Source organism: Tamandua tetradactyla, chromosome 23 (genome assembly GCF_023851605.1).
Source record: "Tamandua tetradactyla isolate mTamTet1 chromosome 23, mTamTet1.pri, whole genome shotgun sequence".
Lineage (NCBI taxonomy): Eukaryota > Metazoa > Chordata > Mammalia > Pilosa > Myrmecophagidae > Tamandua > Tamandua tetradactyla.
The window spans coordinates 20519682-20527166 of record NC_135349.1 but is presented as its reverse complement, the minus strand read 5'-3'; the positions used below and the strand labels follow the sequence as shown (position 1 = coordinate 20527166).

Genomic DNA, 7485 nt, shown 5'->3' with positions numbered 1-7485 from the left:
CCATAATAACATGATGGTTTTTACATCTTTACATATAGATGCTCTTTTAAAATTTTGTGGAAAATCCAAGTGAACATAATTAAGCAATTAGCAATCTTGGATGCACTCTAATTGCAGCATTCCATGATAAATATTGTGGTTTGAGGGGATAAAAATATCCAATGATGTTTTCCCTATCAGTGAGTAGACTGTTTTCTTAAGAACTTACGTAACTATTTCAGGAGTTGCTTAACTAAACTTGAAGCAAGATATTAAAAAAGTCACTGAATGCCCTTCCAGATCCTCAAGAACAATTAATTTGATCATACCAACAGAATATTGGTTGGTATGAGAAAGTCAAGAAATTAAAGGGGTAATTTTTCTTTTGGGATTTACCAGAAAAGAAGTTAGTAGAAATTTTTTTGTCCTCATTAGGTGGTAACATCTTATGTAGTTGGGATATTATTGTATTTTAACAAACTATCCTAAAATGGGATATTTTTGTTCTTCTGTTTGCATAATAGAATTTCTTTTTAATGGTTTTACAATGCAATGAAAAATTTTATGAAATATTCAAAGGAAACTGATAGCATAGCCATATGAAATCACATCTACCTCCAGGAAAGGATGCAACTTTTTGTCCTGTATGGTTATTCTGGACTAACAGAGACATTTCCAGGTACTTATGGGTGAGTTTAAAAGTTCTCCTTCACATTGTGTATAATGTTCCAGGAGGTGAGATTTTAATGCTTAATAGGGGAAATCAGACTGCAATTGTGTGAATATTTATTTCATAGGCAATTAAAACACTTGAACTAATAAGAATTGGAAAGTTGAAAAAACTTCAACAGCAGTACAGGTGCTTTGCAATCAGTCTAACTTAGAGTCTAATTCCAGTTCTATCCCTTAATATTGTGTGATTTGGGGAAAAATAGCAAAATCTATTTTAAATGGAGTCAATGGAATGAGAAATTTCTTTTCTCACCAGGTTGTTCAGAGGAATATCAGTTTATACATGCTGATATGTAGCAATTGAAACTTCAGATATGTTATAGCAAAAAATATTGATTACTTTTTATTCCATGCACTGGTTATTGTACTTTCAAATATTTCAGCTCATTAAATATTCACACACACTCAGTAGGTAGCTATCATTAATCACATATTACAGGTGTGCAAAATTATGACTCAGAGTGGTGACTACAACTTGTTTAAGATCTTGCACTAGATTGGAAAGTAATAAAACTATAGTGGTTTAGGAAAATGTTTTATTAGAATGTGATGTATGTATATGATAAATAATATATTATATATTTCCTAAAACCTGAGTGTGATAGACACTGAGTTAAATAAAACTGTTTTACCTGCCTATTAGTAAGTTGTCTTGTGTGAAGACATAGCACAATATACCTATTTGCTTTCTCTGCATATAAACTAAGGTTATTGAGCTAAAAGACATATTAAAAACATAGAATAGGCAATTAGCTGAATGGGAAGTTTCTCAAGGTAAGTGCAGAATTATTGCTAAATAAGAGGGAAAAAGATGAAGTGTTGCTGGCTAGGGTTTATATTATACTTGTCATGAGAAGATTAAAGGAATTCTTAGAGATCATCAATCATCTCTTAACTTCAAGAGGAATACTTCCATGTAGAAAAATTGGAGATTTGGGGGGGAATGATGACTCAGTCAATACCAACATTTCTGTCCTCTGATGGTATGGCTCCTAGAATAGACCCTGAGCATAAATGAGTTAGTGGATCTTCTGTGATGACTAGGAAAAGTTTGACACAATATAAGTATTCTATTATCATTTAGCCATTGAATGCATACATGAAAGAGTAAGCTTATAATACCCCTTTCTGCAATATTTATCATTATTCTGTAAGTAAACAGTCTCTGATCATTGAAAAGAACATCTATAAGAGCACAGTGGAACTAAAGAGATGGAAAAGCATTTTGTATATTTGAGATACAGCAAAGCCTCAAGCAAAATGAAAATGGTAAGAAATGAATTTGTGGAAGTAGCCTGGATATAAATCCTCTGGGGTCTTGTGGGCCAAGTTACATAAATAGTGTGTGCAGGAATCCTCTGTAGGAATCTTGAGTGTGGGGCATTAACTAAATCATAGTTCAAAGGAATCATTTTGGCTGCTGCAGCAGAATGGATAGTTGGAGGTGGGAATATAAGTGGAAAGACTGGCAGGAAGCTAATGGCAGAAACTCAAGGAGCTACCAGAGAGACAGTAAAGATCATCAAAATTGTGGCGTATTTTGAAGGTAGACTCAAAGGATTTTTTAAAGGTTCAATAAGTAATGTGATAAGAATAAAAGAGTGAAAGACATTGTAAGGTACTTGCTCTAAACAAAAAGAAAGTGGCACCATTATGAGAGAAGGAATAGGTTTGGTGTGGATTATTAATAATTTAGTTTTATAAATACTAATTTGATATCCATTGGGTAGTTGCATACATAAGTTTGTAAATTAGGGGAGAGGTAGGAGATGGAGATACAAATTGTGTAGCTTTAGCATTTGTAGTTCTGGGAAAGGAGGAAATTCCAACAAAGACTCTAGAAGGAGGTTTCAGTGTGATGGGAGGAAATTAGGGTAGTGAACTTTGATCTATAGACTTGTTTCAAATTTTATAACCACTTTTAATATGTAAACTAACTTAAATGACTTCTTAGGTTGTAAACTTTGTGACTTCATAAACGGTGCACCTTTTCATGGAATTCCCTTCCCAACCTCTGCTGTTCTAGACAATTTTCACTTGACATTTTAAACTCAGCAAAGGCTTCATCTGGGAAGCCTTCTTGAGCCTGCACCTTTAGCACCATGTGAATATCTTTAAAATAGCACTGATTACATTGGCCTGCATTATTCTGACCCCATAATCATAAATCAAATACTGAGATTAGGGACCATTGTCCTATTTAGCATTGGTTACCCAAGGTATGCAAATAAATGCTCCATATGCATTTTGACTGAATGAATAAATAAAATATTAGGCTTTTAACACACTAAAATTCATCACTCTTTTACAGGGAAACTGTCTTGAAAACTGAAGTCAGCATCCATAAAATAACAGATGGAACCAAAGAACAATGTGACCTACTTTATCCTCCTGGGCCTCATGCAGAATCCAAAGGAACAGAAAGTACTTTTTGTTATGTTCTCACTGTCCTACATTTTGACCATGGTGGGCAACATGCTGATTGTCATGACTGTAACTGTCAATAAGTCCCTGGGTTCACCTATGCTTCTTTCTTGCTGGCTTATCATTTATGGATGTCATTTATGCCTCAGTCATTTCCCCACCATTGATTTCAGGCTTGTTTTTTGGACAAAAAACCATATCCTTCCAAGCATGTATGATTCAGCTCTTTATGGAGCATTTATTTGGCGGATCGGAGGTTTGTCTTCTGTTGGCAATGGCATATGACTGCTACATGGCCATCTGTAAGCCCTTACATTATTTGATTATCATGAGGCATTGGGTGTGTATTGTGCTGCTAATAGTGTCCTGGATTGGGGGACTTTTACACTCAGTAATTCAACTGATCTCTCTTTACAGGCTCCCATTCTGTGGTCCTAATGTCATTGATCATTTTTTCTGTGATATGTACCCCTTATTAGAACTCATTTGTTCTGACACCTATGTCATTGGTCTCCTAGTAGCAGTCAATGGAGGACTAATCTGCATTATTGAATTTCTACTCTTACTCATCTCCTATGGTATCATTTTGCACTCTCTAAAGAACTTTAGTCAGGAAGGGAAGAGGAAAGTTCTCTCCACCTGTGGTTCACACATCACTGTTGTTCTCTTCTTCTTTGTTTCCTGTATTTTTATGTATGTAAGACCTGCTAGGAATTTCCCTATTGACAAATCATTGAGCATATTTTATACAGTCATAACCCCCATGATAAACCCTTTCATCTATACTCTGAGAAATTCAGAGATGACAAATGCTATGAAGACACTCTGGAGAAGAAAAGTCATAGGTAGTAAATAAGTGTCATCCTCAATGAAGAGAATCATTTGGCTGTCTATAGTGAACATCACCTTGGAAACCAAAAGTCACCTTAAATCTGATATATCTTTTCCTGTTCTACAAAGCTTTTAGCATAATGAAAATTAAATAATTTAATTTATGTTTGGGTTATTGATGACTAATGAAAACTATGTAATGTTTAGCTTATCATTGCACATAGAAAGTTGAAATGAATTTATAGTGTTGAGTCAATAATTAAGATGTAACAATTAATGAGTGAATTTTAATGAGTTATGTGGTGTTTATTTTCTGCAGTATCTAAGTTAATTTTATTCTTCATCTTAACTTTGTTTTTAGTTAAATTCTCATGAATTAAGTTCCTTCTTTGTATTATAGTACTTAATATTTAATGCTACAGAGACTGTCCTCTTTTATTCAATATCAGTTATATTACATATGATTTTTTTATTATGTAAGTCATCTACCTTTTTTGTATGCTGTATGACAGAGTTACATTTCATTATTTTTCCATGTGAGTATTATGTTATTGCAGAGCCATTTGTTGAAGTCTTGCTTTGTTTGTTTGTATTTTATTTGTTCATTTTGCTTGTTTGTTTGTTTTTGGGGAAGTGTATGAACCAGGAATTGAACCTGGGTCTCCCTCATGGCAGGCAAGAATTCTACAACTGAACTACCCTTGTACCCCAGGCACTTACTTTTTAAAATAAAACAATTGAAAATACAATAATATTAAATAGTAAAAAGAGATGCCATACAAAATGGAATAACATAAAGTGTAAATATCCCACCTATCATAATCAAATATGCTAGTACAACTATTCAGGGGCAGTTATGGGCTCTGTTTTATTTTTTACACTATTTTATTGAGATGTATTCATGTACCATATAAACATCAAAAGTGTGCAATCAGAGGTTCACAGTATCATCATATAATTGTGCATTCATCATTATAATCAATTTTTGAACATCTTCATTTCTCAAAAAAAAGAAAAAAGAACACCCCAAATATCACATATCTCTTATCTCCCCTATTGTTTATTTATTTTGTTCTCATTTTTTTTACTCATCTGTCTGTACACTAGATGAAGATTGTGTCAGCCACAAGGTTTTAATAATCACATAGTCACACTGTAAATCATCTTCAAGAGTCAAGGCTATTGGATCATAGTTCAACAGTTTCAGGTATTTCCTTCTAGCTATTTCAATCCACTAAAAACTTTAAAAGGTATATCTATATAATGCTTAAAAATAATCCCCAGAATGTCCCTTTAACTTTTAATAATTTCTCTTCCCCCTTTTTTGGTCAAGATGACATTATCAATCCCAAAATGCTGGGTCCAGGCTCCTTCTTGAGAGATTTAAACCCCTGGAGTCATATCCCATATATGGGGGAAGGCATAACATTTACCTGCAGAGTTGGCTTCAAGAGAGAGGCCATTTCTGAGCAACCCAAGAGGTTGTCTGGGCATGACTCAGGCATTATTACAAGTAAGCTTATCTTCTTCTATGCAAGAATACATTTTGTAAGGGAATGCCCCATGATTGGGGGTCCAGCCTATTAAGTTAGTAGTCCCCCAAATTTATGAGAATATCAGGAATTCCCCAGTTAGGGAAGTTTAATACATCTATATTTTTCTGCAGTTTCTCAAGAAGGCTTTAGAGATTCTTTTTTATTCTCTGCCCAAATTGCTTTGTGGTGTTTTAGGACATCACTTTAATCTGTACAAACCAACAAGATCTCACTCTATCTAACTTTGATGTTTGAATCAACTGACCATAAAAGCTAAATTAGATAGTGTGCTGCAGGAAATATAAATTTTGCACCAAGTAAACATCCCTTCCTTTGGTCCCCCAAAGAGGTTGAAGATTTAAAATAGAGACAATATCATTCTAGATCCTCTATTCTGATATACCTTAGTCCTAACCAGATCTGCTTCATTTCATATCTCTAATTGAAGTCTAATGTCTTGTTCAGCTTTTTAAGCGGTGGCTGTTTGGGATAATGTTGATTTTCTTAGCTGCAGAATTCTAACTCTGAGTCTCAGGTGTCACATGACTTTGTTTTTAAGATTCTTCAAGGGTTTCCTTTGGAAAGAAAAGCACATTACATTTATATATGTGTGTATATCTCTGTTTGTAAATGTTCATATTTTACCACTTAACATCTTGATATTCCTATATTGGTTCATATGGATCTAACTTACTTCCATCTATCCTTATACTGGAAAATAAATCCTAAAAGAGATATTCTAAAATTTGCATATACAATTATATTAATGTTGATTCCAATCTTTTTCTCTGTAATTCTGCAATTAATGTCTATCTTTTGTATATTTGCAAGAATGAGTTCTTATAATTGGAATTGTTGGATCAACTAGTGTATTTTAAATGTTGATGTTCAGAGTTGTTGTTAAAATTGTCTTGAATTGAGATTGTGCTAAACACACTCTTCCCAACAGTCTACAAAGAATATCTGCCTGCCCATGTTATCAACAACTAACTTTTGACACACATTTCTGGTATTTGACAGACTTTTTTTTTTAGTCAAAGGTTGCATTGAATTTGTACAGTTTAATTGGAATTCTTTACATATAATTGGGTTTTGCATATCTTTGCACATTTAAAATTTATTTGTAGGGAAGGCGATAGTGGCTCAAGTGGCAGAATTCTCACATGCCATACTGGAGACCCAGGTTCAATTCCTGGAGCTTGCCCATGCAAAAAAAAAAAATGATTATTTGTATTTATCTATGAATTGTTTATTAATGTATTTTACCAATTTTCTTTGATTGTTGAACTTTCCCTTATTAATTTTCATGTTAACTATACACTGCTGAAAAATTTTCCTTTTAGTTAAAGGAAATTTAATTTGTGGTTGAATTTAAATCCAACCACAAATCTGTTGGATTCAGATTTGTCATATATTTTTATCTGTTTTATGCTAGGTAGAATTTTATCAGTTATGTAATTTTTTACATTTACCTATCAGACATAATATTTTCTTTTCTTTAGTATTTTTTAGGTAGATTTTCCCCAATTAATTCTTTCTTCATTTTTCCCTTTATTTTCTTTTTTATTATTATTTTTATTAGAGAATTTGTGAAATTACAGAACAGTCATGCATAAAATACAGGATTCTCTTATACCAATCCACCACCATCACCTTTCATGGGTAATGGAAAATTACACGGGTGTGGAAAATGTGTTATAATTGATGAAATAGCACAATTTTATAGTTGTACTATTAATTAAAGTTCATAATTTAACTTAGAGTTTACTGTTTATCTAGTGTAATACCTGGGATTTAAAAAAAAAATTCTATTGCAATATATAAAATCTAACATATTCCTTTTTAATCATTCAGATACATATTTCAGTGCTGTTAACTGCATCCACAATTTTGAATTACTGTCACCATTGTCTAAATTTCCATCATTCCAAATAGGAACCTGTATATTTTAAATCTTAACTTTCCTGTCCCTATCTCCTCCTTG

General features: G+C 33.0%; 1 pseudogene; it reads left to right on the top strand.

Annotated features, from left to right (window-relative positions):
• The first annotated feature begins 3066 nt into the window (after nt 1-3066).
• LOC143666525 (olfactory receptor 4A47-like) lies at nt 3067-3991 on the top strand (annotated as a pseudogene).
• Nucleotides 3992-7485: the final 3494 nt, after the last annotated feature.